Source organism: Wyeomyia smithii, chromosome 3 (assembly GCF_029784165.1).
Source record: "Wyeomyia smithii strain HCP4-BCI-WySm-NY-G18 chromosome 3, ASM2978416v1, whole genome shotgun sequence".
Taxonomy (NCBI): domain Eukaryota; kingdom Metazoa; phylum Arthropoda; class Insecta; order Diptera; family Culicidae; genus Wyeomyia; species Wyeomyia smithii.
In genome coordinates this window covers 152,142,305-152,164,947 of record NC_073696.1, presented here as the reverse complement: position 1 = coordinate 152,164,947, position 22,643 = coordinate 152,142,305, and positions in this window count along the sequence as shown.

The window sequence follows — 22,643 nt, the reverse complement described above, 5'->3', positions numbered from 1 at the left end:
TATATATATATATATAAATATATATATATATATTTATATATATATATATATATTTATATATATAAATATATATATATATATATATAAATATATATATATATATATATATATATATATAAATATATATATATATATATATATATATATTTATATATATATATATATATATTTATATATATATATATATATATATAAATATATATATATATATATATATATATATTTATATACCTGCTGAATACTTTCGAAAAAGAATCAATAGCAGTGCTGTTTCCCTGTAGATCGAGCTAAATATCAAGGAAAAATATAAACATGTTAGGCCAAATCAGTTAACCTTTAGTTCCTAATTGAATTAAGTAAACTTTTCGGGCGGTCTAAATAAGCGATTTGAAAATGAAACTTCTCTGAAAAATCCGCGTGAATTCCGAAAACCGCGTAAATTCCAGAATCCGCGTAAAGGAAGTAAAGAAAAATCGTGTAAAAAGACCGTGAACATTCTTTACACTACACTACTTGTTCTCTTGTATATTTTAATTGTTCCTGCGGCCTTGTTCTACTGCCGACTACCGACTGGCAATAAACATCCCTCGCGAGAGGAATAAATGTAAAACCTAAGAGTATTACACACGATTTCAATTAGCTGCTCAGTTTGATTCGTTTAGGGTGAAGTCCCGGTTAGTAAAAGTTGGCACTCGAGGTGCACCATCAGAACTATCTTGCGACTACACTAAAGTCGCTTTTTACGCGGGGGATACATGCCGCGTAAAAAAACCGCGTAAATTCCGGAATCCGCGTAAAAAACGCGTTAATTCCGGAATCCGCGTAAAAAAAAACCGCGTAAATTCCGGAATCCGCGTAAAAAAACCGCGTAAATTCCGGAATCCGCGTTAAAAAAAACCAACGTTAATTCTGCGTTCCGAGTGAAGGGAAACCTAAATCCGCGCAAAAAAAAAAATACCGCGTAAATTCCGGAATCCGCGTAAAAAGCGACCTTAGTGTATTTGCATGTCGCATCACCATCAGCGACTGAAGCCACGTTGGTATTGGGCGTAAGCGAAATGAAGAATGCACTATGCTTGGGATGGGAATACCATCAGTAACTACTTACAGTTATCAGTGAGGAAAATTATCATTAACTATTAGTAAAGTTTTTCTTTTGCTGATATTGTTTGCACTTTTTTTCGTAGGAGAGATACTCTACAGTCATATAATTTTTATATGGGCGCAACTATGAAAAATCTTAGGGGGGCTCTATCCTATCTATGTTGAAAATCTTAACCACAGCCTCAACGCAAACCTCTTTCAGCAAAGCAAAACAAAATGTTTTTAGTCCATTGCTGTATTGCTCATTTCAATAAATTCAATTAAATCATCGTCAAAAATTGTTTTATTTCGCTTTCGGATATAAGAGCTTTCAAATGTCGTAAAGAGCGCTCCCAGTTCACACAAGGAATTTTTCAGCTCCCAAGAATTTTCCACAGAATGGTTGTTTTCAATATACCGTATTGCATCAAGTTTTAAGCAAATAAGCTATAATGTAACTTCTTGCACAAAAAAAATCAACGACAAATGAATTTTCTCATCAATCTTAAGGCGCAAATATACACACGGCGCAATGACACCTTCTCCATACAAAATAGGAGGCGTGATCGCTATCCCGCCTACCATTTTGTATGAAGAAGGCGTCATTACGCCGTGTGTGTATTTGGGCCTTTAAATGTTTATCATGTTGGTTATTTTATTTTTGCTGCAATAAAGTGCTATTTATATAGATTTGAACATGTTTTGTATATGAAAATAACGAGAATCAGAAAACGGCTTATATTCAAATTCCGAACACTAATCACTAAGAAATAGAAAGGCAAACCGTCTCAACACTGACTGTAACTTTTTTCAACGCTTGTTGCTTCCCTGGAAGTGGTCCTACAGTAATGAACTACACACGACTTTGAGGGGCAAAAAGTGCCTTGCCCCCCAAAGTTGGCGCCTATGGTTACACATCATTGGGTAAAGAACATTAAAGGAACAAAATGGTATATGATAATCATATTTTTGATTACACAAACTATAATAATTTGATTTTTATTCCATTTCAAACTTCTTCCCAAAATGCGGAAAGAAGCTTTCCAGCATTTTTATTATTTTTTATTATTTTTTCTAATGAATAACTTAAAAGAAAATAATTATACAAGCAAACAATATTGAGGAGAGCTAGACATGAAAATTGATCCAGCGTGCTGACCTTACAGAGCTCCGTTTTAAATCGCCGTATTACTGAGAAGCTTCGCTCCGCCCCTTGAAAAGATGTTTGAAATGGATATATATTACGGTAATCTGTAGCGTCAAACCTCTTCCAATTTGTCGTTTACATGTTCACATTTCGAAATCTCAGACCATGAGAAAAACTGCTCATAATTTAAAGTGACCAGAAGTCCCTCGTTTCGCGGAACATTTCCGCGTTTGAACAAATTGTCCCGCCTAGAAATACGTCCCGCGAAAAGTTCTACGTTCATCAAGAGTGTCCCGCACGCTTTTAAAATTTCCCGCGGTTTCAACAAAATAGAACTAACGGACGTTACATTTTTTTTTCGTAGCAATCTACTCATTATTGTGTCTCTTTACGTGTATGGTAAGGTAACCAGCGGTATTCGGCAGCTTCGAATGTTTTATTATACAGTCAGGTTTTTCACGCGGTTGTTTTCTTCAAAAACTCAAAAATGGTATAAGATATCGACTTCGTTCCAATCACGTTTTCCGTTTTAGGACAAAGATTCCAATAATAAAATCACAATTTTTGGTTTAAATACTGAAAATCTCTGACTGACCACCACATATTCAATCAATGTTCGCACGTTTTGGGACGGTTTTCTACGTTATTTTTTTTATTCAATTTATTCTTTTATTTACGCAGTTCCATACAAATTCGGAACGTATCCCCGCGTAAAGAAACCTGACTGTGTTTACTATACTTTAAATTTCAAATACAATTTTGATGCGCTTGAAATGGAATACCAACATTACAATGTTACTATTAATTTAGATAAATGTTACGTTACATTTTGATAACCTTGAAATGTGCATAATTAATAACAATCGCAACGTAACAATTACATTACCAAAAGGATATTTCGTTACATTACAAGTAAAGCATTTTTGTTACATTGCAGTTACGTTAAATACTGTTACATAACAATGTTACCATCCGTTTGGTATCCGTTGGTACCATCCGTTGGTATCGTTGGTACTCCGTTGGTATCTATTGGTTGTTTTTGACGTCAAATTCAAGATGAAAATTTCCGGTTTCTGGATAACTGCCAAAAATGATTAGTGGAAGTTATCATATTGATACAAGATAATCCATCGTAATCTTATCGACTATCATTCAAAGAATTATTGAAAAGGAGCAGTTTACTTCGAATTTATCCCTTGCGATTGTTCTTACATGCAATAATGCAAGCCATGTAGCACATCTGTTCAACTGAAGAACCAAAAACGAGGCAAAATCTCTTTATTTTAAGTATCGACATCTAGCGGTGGAGAGCATGCATTTTACACTCGAAATTTCATTACGCTTATATTCCATTCATTCAACAAAAGGACTGTATGAGCTCTCGCCGCTTTTTCATCGAGAGAATCCTTTGTTCTCCCCGGTACTGGTATAGCGAGGGTGCCTTTCCATGATAAACGTACAGTACCACCCGCATACGTGCAACGGTTTTAATTAAGATATATTTTCAATGAATTTCATTGTTGCCCAAGTTGAAAACTGAATATCTTGACTAACGACAATCAATTTTTACATTGTACCTAATGAAGTAAGCAGTGCTTGTACAGCGCGTCTGATATACATTTCTAGCAATGTTAGGTATAAAAAACGGTACGAGAAATAAATATTAATATTTTTTTTTTATATTTCGTCTTCGACATAAAACATCGTACAGACAATTTAACTTATGTTCTAATTCTTAGTCTAAACACATATTTCGACACACCAAAATCAAACATGTTTATCACATCATTAAAATAATTACAACAGACATCCAATGGGTTATTCATTCCATAGAGAGTGCGGTGATTTGGTCGACGGAAAAACTCAGGTTGACGTAGCAATCGAAGGGGTGTGTTGAATCTCAATTTTCCAAGAATGTCCGCGCAATCTATTCGATCTGTTAGCACATCAAATATTAGCATACGTTGGAGGAAAACTCGTCTACTTGACAATGTGGGCAAATCGATCAACATACAGCGGCTTTCATACGATGGTAGGTTAGTTCTGTCCCTCCAGTTTAGAGATCGAAGAGCATATCGGAGAAAGTGTTTCTGAACTTGTTCTAATCGGTTGATGTGTATTGCATGATACGGCGCCCACACTTGCACCGCATATTCCAGGACACTGCGCACGAACGAGCAATACAGTATCTTCAGCGTGTAAATATTGTCGAAGAATTTCGAATTTCGCTTCAAAAAACCCAATAGGGAGTAAGCTTTAGCCGTGACTGCAGAAATGTGCTCCGTAAACCTTAATTTGCTATCGACAAGCACTCCTAAATCTTTCACTGTGGTCGTGCGGGCCAAGCTCGTTGACGCCATTTTGTACTCGAAGGCAATCGGTGCACGCAAGCGGCTGAATGAGATCACGCAACATTTGGTCACATTGGCTTCCATTCCGTTCAAGCCACACCATTCCAGAAGCATGTCGATATCCATTTGGAGCGCACAACAGTCAGCCTCCGTTGTGACTACACGGTAAAACTTGAGGTCGTCAGCGTACAATAATTTTGGAGATTTCAGCTTCGTGCAGAGATCGTTTATAAACAGTATGAACAACAGAGGGCCCAGAATACTGCCTTGAGGTACTCCTGAAAGAATCACAAAAGGTGTAGAATACGCTTCACCTACCTTCACCGAAGAATTACGTCCGGTAAGGTACGAGTAAATCCATTGTGTCAGCCACTCTGGAAGTCCTATCCGCTTAAACTTTTCAACAGCTAAAGTATGTGGCACCTTGTCGAATGCTTTGTCAAAGTCAATGTAAATCGCGTCAATTTGCTGCTGTTGTTCCATCCGATTTACAAGGGTCGAAACATAACTCATCAAATTTGTCGTAGTAGATCGCCTCTGAACAAATCCGTGCTGATCAGCTGAGATAACGTGTTTAACAGATTGGTAGAGCACATCGTGTACCATGCTTTCGAAAACTTTCGGCAAACAACTTAATATAGAAATTCCGCGATAATTTTCTACATCGTTGAGCGAACCTGATTTATGAATAGGTATGATCGAAGCGGATTTCCAAACGGTGGGAAAGCATTTTTCACTCAAAGAACGGTTGAAGAGTATACTTACAGGCAAGGCTAGAGCGCTTGCACAATTTTTGACAACGAATGGTGGCAATTGATCGGGTCCAGGGCCTTTCGATCCGTCGATGGATTGAAGTTTGAGCAGAACATCATTGGGCGAAAAGTTCATCCGGGGCATATTTAAGTCGAACTGCGGAATACTGCTCAAGTATGTTTCAGTCAAAGGTGGTGAGTTATTACTTGTCACACTCTGAAAGAAAGACGAGAACATATTCGCAGAATCCAGTGGCGTAAAGGCACTCACTCCCTGGTAACGAGTGTTCTGAGGTATTCCTTTCGTTGATTTCCGATTGTTGATGTATTTCCAAAACGATTTAGGGTCAGCTTTAACGTCATTTTCAATGCGATGAATGTAATCACGAAAACATCTTGCGTTCAAAGAGTTGTACTGGGCCTCTATTTCACGCATTTCAGTTTTCAGTGATTCACCCCTGTGTTTGAAATACCGTTTTCTAGCTTTCCGAAGCCGGTTTCGAAGATTCCGAATATTTGCGTTCCACCATGGCATATTTGTGTGCAGTTTTCGTTTAGTTCTTTTCAACGGTATATTCGTCCGGAAAACTCTAAACAATTCGCTGTAAAAAATATCAATGGCTGCATCAACTGATCCTACCGTCATTAATCGATTCCAGTCTATTTGTTGCATGCTCTGAATCAACACAGTGAAATCACATTGGTTAGAATCGAGCCGCTCTATTTCGTCATCAATAAAATTGAGCTCAACATCTAATCTCAGCACAATCGGTTTATGATGTCTGTCCATGGTCAGTAAGGGTCTCGGTGGTTCAAAAATATCTGCACAAGCTGCACTATTGGTAAAAACCAAATCGAGCAGCCTGCCATTGTCATTAACGAAGCGGTTCTGTTGCTGCATTCCAGTGAGCAACACACATTCTACCAGTGTCAATTCAGGCTCGGTCGAAGCATTTGTCGGTAAATAGCAGTGTAACTCGTCGTCATATAGCCAGCATAAATTTGGCAGATTATAATCACCCAGCACAAATATTCTATCATCGTCTTTAGCGAGTGAAGTCAGCTGCTGAATACAAGCCGAGTGTGTCTCATAAAGTACAGGATTTGAGTTTGGAGGTAGGTAAATTGAGCAAACAAAAATCTTGCTATTCATCAGCTCAATGCTAACAGCTGTTTGTTCCAGTGCATCGTCTCCCGTTAGCGAAACAGATGTGCTCTTTAATTCCGATTTCACACCGATCAACACACCACCACCACGGCGATATTGACTAGTGGCAGTACTACGATCGCAACGGTAAAGGGTATATCTATCAGTAAGCTCTGAGTCGAGAATATCATCCTTCAACCAGGTTTCCGTGAAAACTATCACATCGTAGTCGCACGAAGCGAGAGCGAAGAACAGATCGTTTGTTTTAGTTCGTAGGCCTCTCGTGTTCTGGTAGTAGAGGGTAAGCATTCGTTGTGGTGGATATTCGAGCGGGCGGTAATCAGCTGCTGTCGTTCCAAATTGGTCAGTTAGGTTTCTGCTTGCTATGGATGTCCTATCGCAGACGGGCGGGTCAGAAATATATTCATTTCGTATCGTTTCCTCCCGGCGTTGGCAGAAAGCGAAAGAAAGTACGTGCGTTTGAGCCGTGTTGAAAATCAAATGGTCGAAAGATAATTCCCTTCTGCCATGTCGATTTTGACAGGGCTAGCTCCTTCAGCTGCAATTCGATACCAATCTTAAATGAAACGAACGTGAGGCCTTCGATTGTTCTTCCTTTTGGCACTAGTTTAACGACATCAACATTTCGATCGGTATTTAAATTATTCCTGGCTAATTTTTGGATTTGTTCCACTGTTGCATGAGGATCGAAACCAGACAAATACAACCAGAACAAGTTATCTTTTCTAGCTGCAGCCAACGGTATAGCGTCATCAGGGACACAGTCTTTGGTGCCCTCGAGGATGTTTTCTTGTTGCGACGGTTCATCTGGAATTATAAGTCGTTGATCGAGAAATTCGGTTTCCAAGTCCAACGAAAATATTCAACTAACAGGTTAAAATAGTTTTAGCAGTCGTGAGGTGTACGATCCATGAAAATTTGTTAGACAATGTTTGAATGGTTGAAAGATTTTTAGTTTAATTTGTTTCATTGACGTTGATTGTGAATTGTTACTGAATTTCCACTTTAAAGATCTCTTGAATGCGATCCTGTCTTAACTTGATTTTGATAGATTCAACTGTTCAAGATCCTGGTCATTAAAGCAAAAAAAAAAATAGTTTTTTGGTACATGTTCAAACTATTGGAGCGAACTGTTCGAACGATGCACTGTAAAATCAATGTAGGATGGAACAGCAAAAAATGAATGCGAAAGCTTGGGTACCGATTTGCTGCAGAGTTTTGTTCGAAGTTGCATATCTGTTCTGTGCATGTAGCAAACAGCCTTATGTAGCGATACATGAAATTTGCGGTCGTAACTTTGTTTTTTTTGTTACACTTCTAATTTACAATTACGGAAACTATTGATTTAGCTGAATCTAAAATATAGGTCTCAACATTGATTTTATTAGGCCTTTTAAAGTTTATTTTATAATATTAGATAAAATTATTCACCACCCAACATAAACCTGTTTTATTTGTAAAACAAAAACACTTCTAAATTATCTTGAATCGGAAAAATCGATTTCTATTTGTTTACATTTGGTACCATAATCCTTTTTCACGTGCCGAATGTTTCTCTGGCCAAACAAATTTGCCAGAATATCCGAAAATATCAATTGCAAATGAAAACACATAATGGTTTTTACCACATAAATGTTTGGTTTTCAATGTTCCTTTATGTGCATGTAAAGAAATGAAAATTTAAACGCGTGTTTTCACTGCATGGTAATGTTATTATATGTTTGAAATTATAGCACATTTGAGAGATATATAATTGTCGTCATAGGGTAAGAGGCGCAGCAACGCGGGTCGGGTATCAGCTAGTATTACATAAAGTGGAGTTTGGCAATTCAATACCCATCCACCCCAACGTAACACAATATTACATGCTTGGCACACGCAGAGTAACACTCCGCTGAATAATCCCCCATACCACCTCAACTGAGCGCGTTATGTATTATCGCCAGTATCGCCCTTTACTATGCGCCTTATTTTCATTTGCTCGACAGTATCGCCCTTTACTGTACGCCGTGTTAACGTTATTGTATTGGAATACGCCCTTTGCTTTTAATGTTTATTTTGTTGACAACTTCGATTTCGCCCATTCATCAAGACGAAGTCAAGTTTCGCCTTTTACTAACGTAAACAACAAAAAGGGCGTATTCCTCATTTTATCTCGTTTTGAGATAAAGTAGATTTCGCCCTTAACAAACATCGTACTTTTTAATAGTTAGAAAAGAGATACATTATTTTTTCGAAGTTTTAAGGTAGATAGTAGCTCACTTCATACGTTTTCGGTAAAATCTCTATTTGTTTACAGTTTGTTAGATTCGCCCTTATCACGAAGTACTCCGGAAATGTTTTCTAAGTGTAATAAGTTTGTCAAATTATTGTGATTCTCAAGAAATTTCAGCATATTGCTTATTTACTCGTCTGTCATTAAGTTGTGCGCAAGGGTATGAGATGTATAATTGAACATACATTTAAATATTTCTAGCGCAATTCATTTACTATTACACAAGTAGATCTGTAGAAATCTATTCATTACTACACTACACGATTGATTTTAACTAAAAAAGTACGTTTTACACGCCCAGTTATTTTTATCATAAAAATTAAAAAAAAACACATGGGCAATAATACGCTTGTAACATTACTTGCAAAAAGCAGAATGTACACAAACAACTGTTACAGTGCCAGTGAATTTCGTCGGAACTGCATCAATTTTGTTGAGCTCTAGGTCTAGGTGAATAAGAAACTAGTATTCCAAGTATCAATTAACGACTAATTGATAATGCTCTTATTACAGGTATAATATGTAGCATGGATGCATACGATGTTACCGTAAACTCGATCGAGATGAATGTCGAGTGTTTGGAGGAGGACGAACCAATGGTTAAACGGAACAAGAAGCACGAGAGTATTATTTTGTACGATACGGCTGAGGAGGATAATTCCGATGAAGGAAGAGACGGCACATTCCTGGATTCGAAGAAAGAACAAAAGATGTTTTGCTTCTCGGTAATACTTTTTATAAGGAACTTTAAAGGACATAAGACTGGTCCTTCTATCGGAAAAGTTCTTGTGAACTGTGATAGTTCCGAGGATGTGATGCTTACAATTTGGAATCATTGCAAAAGTTACATTCGCAGAGAAGGTGTTTTCGAGCATGTCCTTGGTGGAGATACCAATAAGTACAGCGTTCATTGGCATGACAAAGATGTACCGGACCAAGAAGACATCGACAAATTTATTACTTTCCAATGTAAAGTATCTAAACGAACATACAAACCAACACAACTTCTCGAAAAGCAAGCAAAAATGCAAAAGTTTCTACACCAAGATGTAAATGTTTTCGTTCATATATATTCCGAATCCGTAACATCAGCCAACATATACGAGATCCTTCGAACACAGTTATTGGAGCCAGAGGAGCGTGATAGAGCCGGTGCAGCTTCCATCCAAACTGTTCGGAATTTGTCCAATGAGTTGAAAACCATGTATGAACGTGTTGAATCCATATATGAACCATATATAAGTCTTCGGATATCAACCGGTCTGTTTGGGCGTCATTTTTGTTGACAAAAGATCCTTTTAAACGCGATGAATTGAAAATGCGAGGACCACCCAATCACTTGATTCACTTGTTTCAAACAATACCTTCTGGTTCCCAACAAGTTCTAAACAGTACTCGCAGGGATATCAGTGTTACACACAATTTAAGGAGCAATTGGAGAGTCTCAAGAAAGATTTGGAGAATCTTATGATATGTGCAAATGCTATGCACCTTCGCCTAAGTGCATTATGCACAATGCAAAGTACAAATGAGTCATTGCTGACTGATGTGAGCGGAAGCATTACGGCAGCTGAAGATAGTTTTGGAAGAGAGCTAGCTGAAGAAGTGGTTGACGCCGAGGATATTGATCATCTGTACCGAAATCGATGTGTCCAAATCCGATCCGAAACTAAATGTGTTTTATATTTTAATGTGTATGAAATAAACGACCGGTTATCGTTTAATTTGTTAATTAACGTATTTATTCTTTATATCACCGTCGGTCTTATTTCCACGTTTAGAATTGGTTGTTTTCACGCTTTGATTTAATCTAATAGCAGGGTTAAATATTCTCCCATGGAGGTAACCACACTTTCGAAAAATGTTGGTACAGTCGTTTGAAGCATACTGATTCAATGTGGCAGAAATAACTGTTGTCAGATTAACCGAACTGTTTTCTTTATAATTACGTTGCAACTTCTTGCAGTAACCAAAAACAAATTCTATGGGATTGAAGAATGGTGTGTTCGGAGGTAAAAATACTACGTGGATTCCCATTGAGCGTAAGTATTCTACAATACGATGGTGGCAGTGTATTTTAGCCCCATCTAAAATCCATACCGAGTGAAAACCTGGATATCGGTCGACCATCCCACTGTTTGCAAAACTGCGACAGCATTCGAAGAACATCAATCTTGTGATGGTTCCATCAGTCAAATACGTATTCAGAATCCCTGATTGTCCAAGAAAACATAAAAGCGATACCCGTGCTTTCCTATTGAACTCACCTCGATAGATGAGTTTCTCTCCAACCTTTGCATACCCTCTGTTTCTTAACATCCCTCGGTTATCCAGGGATACTTCATCGAGAAAACAAAGATTATGTAGATCCCAATTGATCGATGCAAGTTCGTTAACAAAATAACAAATTTGGTCTTCCTGCACTTGGATGGCCCTTCTTTCTAGCACCTTCCAAGTATAACCTTCGGCGTGTAGGATTCTTGAAATAGAAGCAATGCTGATTGCACATTTGAACGTGCTTTCGAACTAGGATTTGGCTTCGTCAAGGAACATGGTCGGGTTTGACTTGAACAAATCTATGATCCAACGACGCTTCTCCAGGCTGAATTGAAGGAACACTCTTTTTCGTTCCTTACGAGTCATAATTCCATCATCCTGATAGCGCTGAATCCAGCTGCTGATAGTGCTATGATGTTTTCCGTAAATCTTCGCGCATTGATTTTTGGACATACCCAAGAAGTAGAAAGCATACAATGCGTGATATTTGGTATTAGAGGAAGCATGCCGGCCTAACACTTCCTGTTTTATTCGATGCATTTAGTATTGAATCCTATACGAGTAGCTTGGTAGTGATTTCATTACCCTTGTTCACATTTGGGAAATATTTTGACGTTTATTCATCTTCCAACTAATGACAGGCGCACAACTGGGCGCATGACTCTGATGCGCGCAACTTGTTTGGTGGTCTGCGGATTTTAGAAAAGAACCGCAATATTTTGACAAACCATTTTCTTTGACAAAAATTTTGTCAAAATTTTATCTGCCAGAAGTAACAAATATTTGACGCTTGGTCAAAGCGTGTTCTACATCCAGGGATGCCAGATATACAGACAAATCTGTATTATACAGACTTACTGTGTTGCGATGACTAGAACAAGATTCTTTACACTCGCAGTATCCAGCGGACACGATTGTCCCTGCGCATGAACGAAAGTCGAACTAACTTGTATACTGATAATTTGATGATGACAGCAAGGTGGCGAAAGATGAAGCAATTTTTTCAACATCCTTGTATGGTTTTGTCATCTAATTTTCTATATCCTTGCACGGTGCGGCCATCTAATTTTTCAATATCCTTATATGGTGCTGTAATCTAGTTTTCATTTTCATCTGGCGGATTATGCACGATAAATCGATTTTACCACAGATAACAGATATCCAAGCTAGAAGAAAAAACTCCAGAAATCGTGTGTATGATTTCAAATTCTTACTCGTTTGGAATGCTAACGACATCTTTCTGCAACTTGCGACCAGGGTTGCCACATTTTAATCTGTGTTTTCCCTTGAAAAAATCTGAGCATCTGTTTCTGGAACAAAAATATCTGTAAAAAAAATCTGTATTATTTAAACATAAAGAATTTTGTATTTTTTTTAAGTTTTTATGGTACATAAACAAAATGTTTAGCTTAAAAAGTATGAAGATTTGAAAATATGTTGAATTTGCTTAATATTAAATGAAAGAAAATTTGGAGTGTTTATAAAAAATAATGTCAATTTCGAAAAATCTGTAAATCTGTACTTTTCGACGAAAATCTGTATATCTGTATATACAGATTCTGTACCGTTACTTCGGCCAAAAATCTGTAAAATACAGATTAATCTGTATATGTGGCATCCCTGCTTGCAACTTTAACCACTTCAGCGATGGCAGCGCTGGATTATAGTCAAAGCTGCCAGACGCATGAAAATTCTCACAAATAGTAGAGTCGCTGTTTTTGCAACGATATAACACTGTTTTTGTGAGGTTTGTGTATTGTATTTTTTCATATGAACACTAAAACAAACAAATTTATCGCAAATATAAACTGGGATTGAATAAAATTGTCGATTATGTACAAATTACGACTGCTCAAAATTTCTTCATTAAAAACGGCAACGCTTCTTGTTGTAATAATATCGATAAGAGCTGGAAAACTATCGATTTTATCGAATCATTGAACACTAAGAGCAAGCGCATCGGTGGGTTGCTACTTGAGTTGCTATTTTCACAACGCTGGCCGTTGCTATTTTGGATAGCAACCGATGTTCGCACCGGTCGATGTTCGCTCCAGTTTCTTGTAGTGCATCCATTCTTCGACTTTGCATATACAGCGTGCTGCCGTCAACTCGACCCGTTAGATCGACTCCCGTAGACTTTTAGCGTTAATTCGTCTGCGAAGCCAACGATTACAACTCCTACAGGGAACTTGAGTTTCAACACACATTGCACAACACCGGGCTCAGAAGAGAACCTTGCGGATCTCCTGCTGTGATTGGGACGCACATATAACCCTCCTCCGTGTTGTGAACTAGTACTCAATTCCGGGAGTAGTTTACAGAATTTTGTAGAACGACACCGACACATGGATGATCCTGAGCTGGCGAGTCAGCGGTCACGATAAGTTGCTCGTTTGTGACCCTTACCTCCTCTTTAACCTCGACACGGCTGTAATCGCTCGTGGATTGGATGTCCGTCAAGTTGGCCGACCATCCCTGGTCTGCGTCTGAGATACTGGCACGTCGGATGTGAGACTCAACCACCGGAGGCCAAAGACATTGCTCGTGGCAGGGAAAGAGTCCCTCGATAATACGCTCCAGCATCGCTGGTGATCGCTCTGCAGACACCAATTTGCCTTTGGTCTTGGCCATCATAATCCTGCAGGCGTCACCCCACGAATTCGTATTGGCATTCGCGCATAGCATATCGAAGCAAACCTTTCGCTCGCCTTTATCACACTCGATAGCCTTTAGCCAATTTTGCAGTCCCGAATGCCGCACGGCACTTTACCGTAAGTTCCTCGGATCACGCGCGTTGCATCCTCCGTCTTGCAAAGATGCACTCACTGCGGAGGTCCGATTTCGCGTTAGTCCACCAGTAAACCAGTGGATTTCCATTCCTAGGTTGGCTAGTTCTAGACGTGGTGGCATTACACGCCCGCGATAGTGTGGCAGCTGCTTGGTCGGCGCTCGGGCGAAACCAACTGCCCGCCTCGCGCTCTCTTTTCGGAATACGATGTCTTCCACACGTGAGCGGTCGGAGTGCTGACTCTATTCGTCGATTGCAGCTTCTGGTTGTGGTTAACACTATTGCGAACCTACTAGTGGCTGCTATTGATGTAGCCATCTTTCTTGATCAGTCTCGGGTTGAAGAACGTCACATCGATGATCAAGTCAGCGCCATTTCTGCTATTTGTGCACTTGGTCTCAACGTTGGCTAGATCTAAGTTGAGCTTTGTCAGAGCTTTCAACAAGATCTGAAGCCTCTGGGTTGTATAGCGCTTTCTGACTGACCCGAAACTGCCAACGGTGTTAGTCCCGCCAGCTCCATAGATAACGACGAAGCATAACAACTGCATTAGAGCACTCCGTTTACCTTGGCAACCGTGTACTCTTCGTTTAAGGTTGACAAAAGCTCCTGAACAGAGAACCAGTTCGTCGTCCATACCGCCGCCATATTATACTTATAGGCAACCCAGTTACCGCTTCCGAGTGGTCCGATACCGATTTTCCGATTTTTTTTTAGACCCGTTCGTCTTGAGTTTGCGGGCGCTCCCTTCGTTACGCGTCTTCTTAACCCTTGGTGGTCAGTAGTTGCCATTTTATCTTCGCGCTCCTTGTCGCCTTGGTTCCCTACTACGGTAGCCCAAGGTAGCCCACTTTGTTACCACTGAACAGATTTTAGTCATTGACCGGGTGACACCCGGGGCAGGGAATTTGAGTGTCACCCCCACCAGGTTGCAGTGAAATCATCTTGTTATCAAAAATTGTGATATTGAGCACGTTCGTTCTCAATTGCAATAAATCCACCTATTTCTGAAAAGTTGGTTGAGTTTATACTGTTAGAAGCAAATTTATATAATTTTTGAGGGTTAACCTCAAACTTCCACACCTAATTGATAATTAAGCTCACGGATGTCACCCTTTTGAAGTAGACACGTTTAAAAAATTTTCCTCTTGGCCGTTATCACCAAGAGGGTGACACCCGGGGTGGACCGACCCCCCTGCCTCCCCCCCCCCTCCCCACGCTTCGTCAGTGCCTGTTGAATGGAGAACCAATTTCTCTAGTTTATGAGTGCAAGACAAAGGTTGCAGCGTGCGCGAACAGACGAAGAGAGGATTGAGCGCATCACTCGGTTCTGCAAGATCGGCGCTAAAGAGTGCGATTGAGGCAAGCAAGAGGGCCTACTTCGAAAGGCTATACGCGAGAGCCAATACGAATCCGCGAGACATCAGCAGAGCAGCACCAGCGATGCTGAACCGTATCATCGAGGGACTCTTTCCACGCCATTAGCCCAGTCGCTGGTCTACGTCAGTCGAGTCTTACGTCCGACGTTCCAATATCTCAGACACATACCAGGTCGACCAACCTGTTGTACATCCAAGGTAAGCAAGGCACCGGGACCACATGGAATCCCTAACCTGGCAACCAGGCTGGTGATAGAAATAACTCCTGGGCTGTTTCGAGCAATTTTGCAGAGGTGCCTGTATGACTGCATCTTCCCTGAGAGATGGAAGCGGCAAAGATTGATCTTACTGCCGAAAACTAGAAAACCGGAAGGGGACCCATTGGCATTCAGGCCTATCTACATGCTAGGCACTGCGGGCAAGGTGCTTGAGAGGGTTATCCTCAACAGATTGGTGAAGTACACGAACGGCGTAAACCACCCCCATGACATCGCGCCATGTTTCAAGGGCTAACATCTCAACATATGTGTTATTGCTGACAGCGGGCACAATTTAGTTTGAGCCCAGGACATGAGTTCATTTTCATTCACTGTTACTCGATATAGGGATGTCAATGGCTCTGCATAAACGGTCTGGCAAGTACCCAGTTCGACTTACGGAAAGCTAGGTTTGCGCTAATTGCTATCCTCTCCGTCACCAACACACATCCCGTCACAGTTGAGACTCCAAAGCGCTTGTGCTCAGAAGCATCCATGTACCGGTGTCGCTGTACAAGGTTCTGGAAAATTACTCCCAAAATCAAGTACTTGTTTACATCACGGAGGAGGGTCAAAAGCAGCGTTGCACTTCGAGCGAGAAGCAAAACCTTTTTCTTCTTTCTGCTTGGGAACGAGACATATGCTACGCTTCTCAAGTCTTTTACACACACGCTTACAAGATACTCTTTCTTCTTCATGCATTCCCCTGAGTAGCAGCAAGCACGCATCGACAGGAAAAATTTTTTTGTATTGCTACTCAACGACAGTAAAAGAGTAAGTGAGTTCTTGCTAGCGAGTAGGAGTACTCGACTAAAATTGCTCGACTAGGAAGCGTGCTTTAAAAACTGTCCTCGAAACCGTAAATGATTTCTTCATGTACCCGGTTTTACTTTGTGCACCGACAGTCGAACGTGGGGGAAGAATCTGTAAAGTATCGCATACTGGAACGTATAGGGTATCGGACTGATTTCGTAAGTTTTTATGTAATAAAAAAAACTGCCATCGCTTAGTATATCTTTCTCTCCTAATTGGGTTGTTAAGCTACTCACTGATTTCTGGTTTTCATATATCAGGTAAAAGAGTGTAATTTTCTGAGCAAAACGTGATTTCCAAAGATTTTATATCATTGTCCTTCGATTCTTAAATGAAAAATAATCGCTCCAAATCGCTACAATGACAGTTGGAATATGGGCGAACTGTCATTGTAGCGATTTCGGGCAGATCTCGAGCAGTTTTAATTCGTGCTTTAAAAATTAAAGGACAACGATAGAAAATTTTTTGAAAATCACGTTTTGCTTAGAAAATGCAGCTATTACAGATGACATAAAAACTGATAAAACTAAACAACCCAATTGGGACGTATTTCTGACTTTCATGACCCTGTGTGAGGCTCTTGTTTCGGCTTCGTGTTTTCGTTCGTTTGCTATAAGTCTGTTTTCTGTGGTAGTGGGTTCAAATCTTGACAGAATCAGACTAATTGTTCAGCGACTAATATTTATTATCAGCCTTCTCATAAATCCTTTTGACGTAGAATACGTCTTACGGCAACATATACAGGAACCCAACTTCAATATAGGGATCCAGTTTCAAACCCGAAAGCGTCGAAAGCGTCACGAAAATTATCCAATTCCAGACGTTTTAAACTCAGTCAGTTTCCAACCGATTTCTATCATTTTTGCAGTGATCGATTCGAAAATCATTTAACCCATTATGGACCGGACCTAGATCCTGATTTTTCTCCAAATCGATTTTCACAACACAGGCTTGTGTTGTTCTCATCAAGAAAAAAATGGTGAAGAAAAAGTTTTCCGACTTTCCACAACCGAGTATTTCACTGTTCGTTTTTCCGAACAGTGGGCCAATGTGTGATAACAAATCAATGAATCCTGAGTCATATGATTTCGTTGAAATTTATTATTTATGTGGTTCAAGAGCTTCAAAACATTTGGGATGTACATGAACATTACATTTTTTACAGATGAATATTATGGGTTTGTGACAATGCCAGCATCTACTTGACTTTTCATCGTGAGCTCTAGCTGAAAAGTGTAGTCTAATACTTAAAATCAACGAGAGGGGGAATATATACCACATTTTCTTCAGATGCCCGTTGAATAGCTAAAATTTCTTCATCATCACTCTCTTCCTGCAGTGTAGCAAAAACTTCAATGCGCGGCGTCGATTCATCTTGATTTCTAAACATGAAAATCGAATTCACTATAGATATACTTAGAGCAAAGTAATCAAAAGACATGAAACTGATACTTACGATAGCTTCAATACAGATTCAGTCCACATAAAACAATAATAATTGAAGCACTATAAAATAAACATTCAAAACCAATCCAGCCATTCAACTAACTGCGTTTGACTGTACGTAAACAAAGTGAACACCTATAGGACCACTGTTCGGAAAAACAAACAGGCATTTTCGATCAAAGGGTACGCGCGTTGTAATGCTCGTAGAGTATTGATAAATGGTATAAAATAAATGTCATCCATTGGCAACTAGAATATATCAATATCAATAGCTTCAATTATTTTTTTCAGTTTTAAAAATTATAATGTAAAATTGTGTTTTTGAACACATCTGCGCGAAACGCTAGCCACCCTACGGGATGGTTGGGGAGGGGTGTCCAGCACATTTTTTTTGTAGCCAACATTCCCAGCTTTCATATACAGAAGACGGAATGTTTTTATCTTATCTCAGTTATTCGTGAAAAATTTCTAAAGTACTGTTCGGAAAACCGAACACCCGGTCCATAATGGGTTAAGCACCCGTCCAAATGCAGATAATTGTAATCTGCTTAACACTTAAAATAAAACACCGAATTCGGTAAAATTTTACCGGAATCTCAACAGCTGAACGTTCGGTGAAATCTTCGGTGTTTTCGAAAATTACCGAACAGTTTGTGAAACCACCAACCGAGTGGTCGGTAATTTTCGCAGCTTTTTGGTAATGTTCCAAACCGAGCAGCCAGTGAAATTTACCGAAAGAAACTTGAAAAATGAACAAAAATATCGAACGCACCTGTAAAAAATACCGGTGGCAGAAAAAGTCGGTTATGAATGAGCCTGCCGGTACCGTCTAGAATCAAACTAAATTAACCAGATTACTTACGAAAAATTCTAGCGACTCGTACATCCATTAACACTTTCCAAATTATAAATATCCTATGTTTGCACACAACAATTAAAACAAATCAGCAGCACCAGTAGAAAATATTCGCGTCTTGCACGATTGCACGTATGAGAAAAATGGCCACCACATTCACAATTTGGCATTTTTACAGGTTGTTCGTTAAAAAGTTATACAAATTTCGGTAAATGTAAAATTAAGCAAATATTTCGGTAACAGTTAACAGAATTATGGTAAAACTTACAGATCTCACAGAACAGTCGTTAATTTGATGCTTTTTTGCAGGAATACCGGTATTATTACACTTTACCGATGGATTATTGTAAAAAAATTACCGAACGACTTTTTTTGGATTAAGTGTGTTGTTCGAACTATTGTACTATTGAAAATTGTTGAACATTGTCGAAACGCAAATATCGACTTTTGATTGGTCGCTTGCTGCCTTTCCCTCAAAAGGACGACATAATGGAGTACCTAGTTAGCCGGGCATGCACTATTTGGGCTATATAAGAGACTGTTTTTTCTCAAGCAAATCAGTTCACTAGCAGCAGGCAGCAGCAGCGGACATCAACACCGATGGCAGTAGGTGTAACCGGTGGTTCCGATAAACACTACCTTGTGACTCCATCCCAAGTCCGTTTTCCTGCCTGCTATAAACGATCATACCCCTAAATGCGACTCTGTTGACCATGTTGTCGGTATCGCGAGAGTAGTGAGAGAGATACAGTAACAAAGGGATTGTTTGTTACGTATGTCCCAAGCGGCGGTGCAACTGAGCAACTTTTTCGATGAAAGTGTGAACGGAATCCAAAAAGCTCGGGGTCAGTTAAATTAAAAAAGGACATTAACAAACGATGTCATCTAAGGTGGGCAAGGCAATAGACAATATTTTTTGGTGAGATAGACAATATTTTTTTCCAATTCCCAAAAGCATTAATAGCATTAATATGTACATTTGTTTGCAGTGCTTGACATGTCTTCGAGTTTATATATATCTGGCTAGCAGTCGCTGACGGCGATCCAGCAGTGCCTTCAACAAAACTCAAACAAAAACAAACTTTTCATAGTTAGCAACTTTTGAGACAATCACAACTGGACTTTGCTGCACCACGCAGTGTAGCTAAAATGCTTAATGCGTCGAACTTTTGTCAACGCGGATGTTTAGTGATGTGACCGCTCGGTGTTGGGAAGGCCGGAATGATGTGCTTTTGGCCTGTTGTGCTACACAATGGTTGCACCCTCACCGAATAATGTTCATTTATAGTGGAAATGCTTGCCCGGTTGCACGGATGTGTTTATGAATGCATGGAGATTGACGGCAGATAACCTACACTGTCGCTAGTTCAGTGTTGCGAAGAGTTTATTTTGAGGAATTTTTCCTCTGAGGCAGGCAAGAGATGCCGTCCGCAAGTTAATTCGCATTTGTTTGACGAACATGAAATCGAAATCTACTATTAAAATAGAATAATTTACTATTAGAAATTTACTAATAAAATAGAAAAATTTGTTTTTACTTAAGTTGTTCTAATAACTAAACTTTTGAGAATGCGGAGTAGTCTTTTCAAGTCTTTCATCATAAGTTTATTCGGATGTTACCTATGGCCAGTGAAAGTTATCTTTGTTACATATCAAATCCTCGTTTTGGTACTTAGAGCCGACAACACTCTTCAATTTTACTAAGTACCAAATCTAGAGGGACTTCGAGGTATGTTTTATGTATGTTGATTGAATAGTCCAGAGGACTTTCTTCTACATATGAATCGACAGATTTAGCGGTCGTTCGCTGCCTTTTTCCACTATTTCCAATACATGATAGATTAAAATCAATAGAGCATAGCACTGAGCACTCAACATCGTAAAGAAGGCATTCTTCGCTTTCAGCTATATCAGTAGCTTCTGGAAAAATAATAACAACATTGTATATAACTTTTAATTACGCATGATACACTTACCGAGTAGCACATCCATACCTGTTTTAAACACTATTTCAATTACAAAAAAGGAAGATGACAATGTGACAACGCATACGCTGTAGCAACCAGCTTGACTGATGAAAGGCAGTAGCTTGAAGATGAAATTCCAATGATGCTATTTCAAAAGCGCAAAAAGGGTGTAACAGCACCCTCATGTATAATTATAGCATATGAATCACAATTATAATTGATAAGTTTTTATACACAAAAATGTATAAAAATTCTTATCAACTACTGCTAACTGATAAATAACGTTTTCAAAGTTTGTTGCACCATCACGGAAACAATTACATAGGCTTTTGCAATAATATATTTGAAGGAAAAATCATATGATGTAACAACAATTAAAAATGGTATTCAAAAATTGGAATTACGTCTTTTGAGATATTATGTTCCTTTACAAAATTTTGGGTAATTTATTCAAATCAGACGAAAAATTGCCATTTTTATTGCATATTATTGAACAAACACAATTTGCTTGAATCTGGCGCTTACGCCCTTTTCTAATGTTAGTCAAGATATCCCAGAATTCAGTTTTTTGAAAAACGAAAATGGAATCGCACTGTTTGAAAGAGGAGAGGGTAATGTCACTAAAAGTGAGAAGTCAAATTGACGCAGACTTTCTTTCTAAGGTTAAGGTGAATCGGGACGTGGTCGTGATCAACTCGAATTTTGCAATCTAATTTTTTCTTGATTTATGAAGACTACGTACATGAAACTTTGATCAATTGTTTTCACAACTGTTGCATGCCTGAAGTAGCAATTTGAGTGCCGTTTATTTAGTGGAAGCCGAATTTTTTACGATCAAAATACAGAAGTAAAAAGAACTCTAACCTCAAAATTGTATAGGAAAAGGCCACAATCCCGTTTCACCTTAATGATATATTCCCTGAAAAAGTTTTAGGCTCACTGATAGACAAACGTTCGAAGATATGTCGAACAAAATCATCAACAAGCTCCGGCAAAAAAACGTAGTAGTCATCAATTATAAGGATCAACTCATTTGGTAACAGCAAAAAGCAAAGCAAAGCCTTGGTGCTACATTCCGATCAGGAACTCGACCTTCCGTTTATTTTACACCGCTTTCGTAGCCAGTTGTTTTATGAGTTGGTTAAAAAAATGTGACGAATTTTTCTTCTTTCTAGAAATAGTTGCGAACAAGATGAGTGTAGGCAGACAGAATAATTAGCTTATCAGTAGTTGTACATTGGAAGATATATGGTGCTATTAATAATTTTGTACAACGCATGGGTACTCTTTTCGTGTGACTATTATGCCCCTTATTCCTCTATTTCTGATCATCTTTTTACGCTGCATGTATCAGTTGAAAGCATTAATATAAACAGGCGCTGTCTGGTAGAAAGAACAAGAGATTCCAGCGATAAAAGCTTTTGTATCGAAAATGGTGGAAAAAGTTGAAAACATTCATATACGCTGACGCTATCTGGTGGAAAGGATAAGAAAATATAGTACCAATGCTTTAGTGGTGCAACTTTTGAATTGAATTTCCTTAAGGTAAAACGGAACGCGGTCACGATCACCTCATACTTTGCGACTCAATTTTTTTTCTGAAATACAAATTTTACGAGCATGAAACCTTGATCGATTGTTTGCATCACCGGTGCATGCCTAGGAGTAGCAAACCTCATCCTCACAATCCTGTTTCACATTAAAGAAACAGATGCATCTGACTACAAATGTAAATTATCCCATGTTACTTTTTGTTGATTTTCATTTTTCATCACAAAAATGTCTATTTTCATTTATGTTTTTGCAAAACTTTTGAAAACGTTTGTTCCGCAAAAATTCAAAATCAATACTAAATCTATCTGTCCCATCGATGATTTTCTAGGCATATTTGACCCACTAGATATTTTCTATTCAAATTCCTGCCACTAAACACTTGTTTTCATTCGTTGTTTTGCTTTCGTCTCGATTAGACGCAAATTGTTTATCTCCGTTTGATTCGCAAAATAACAATACACGAGTTATCGTACGGGTGTTTTTTTTTGTCGATTAGTTCTTGTGCTGTGCGATAACAATAGCCTGCAGTA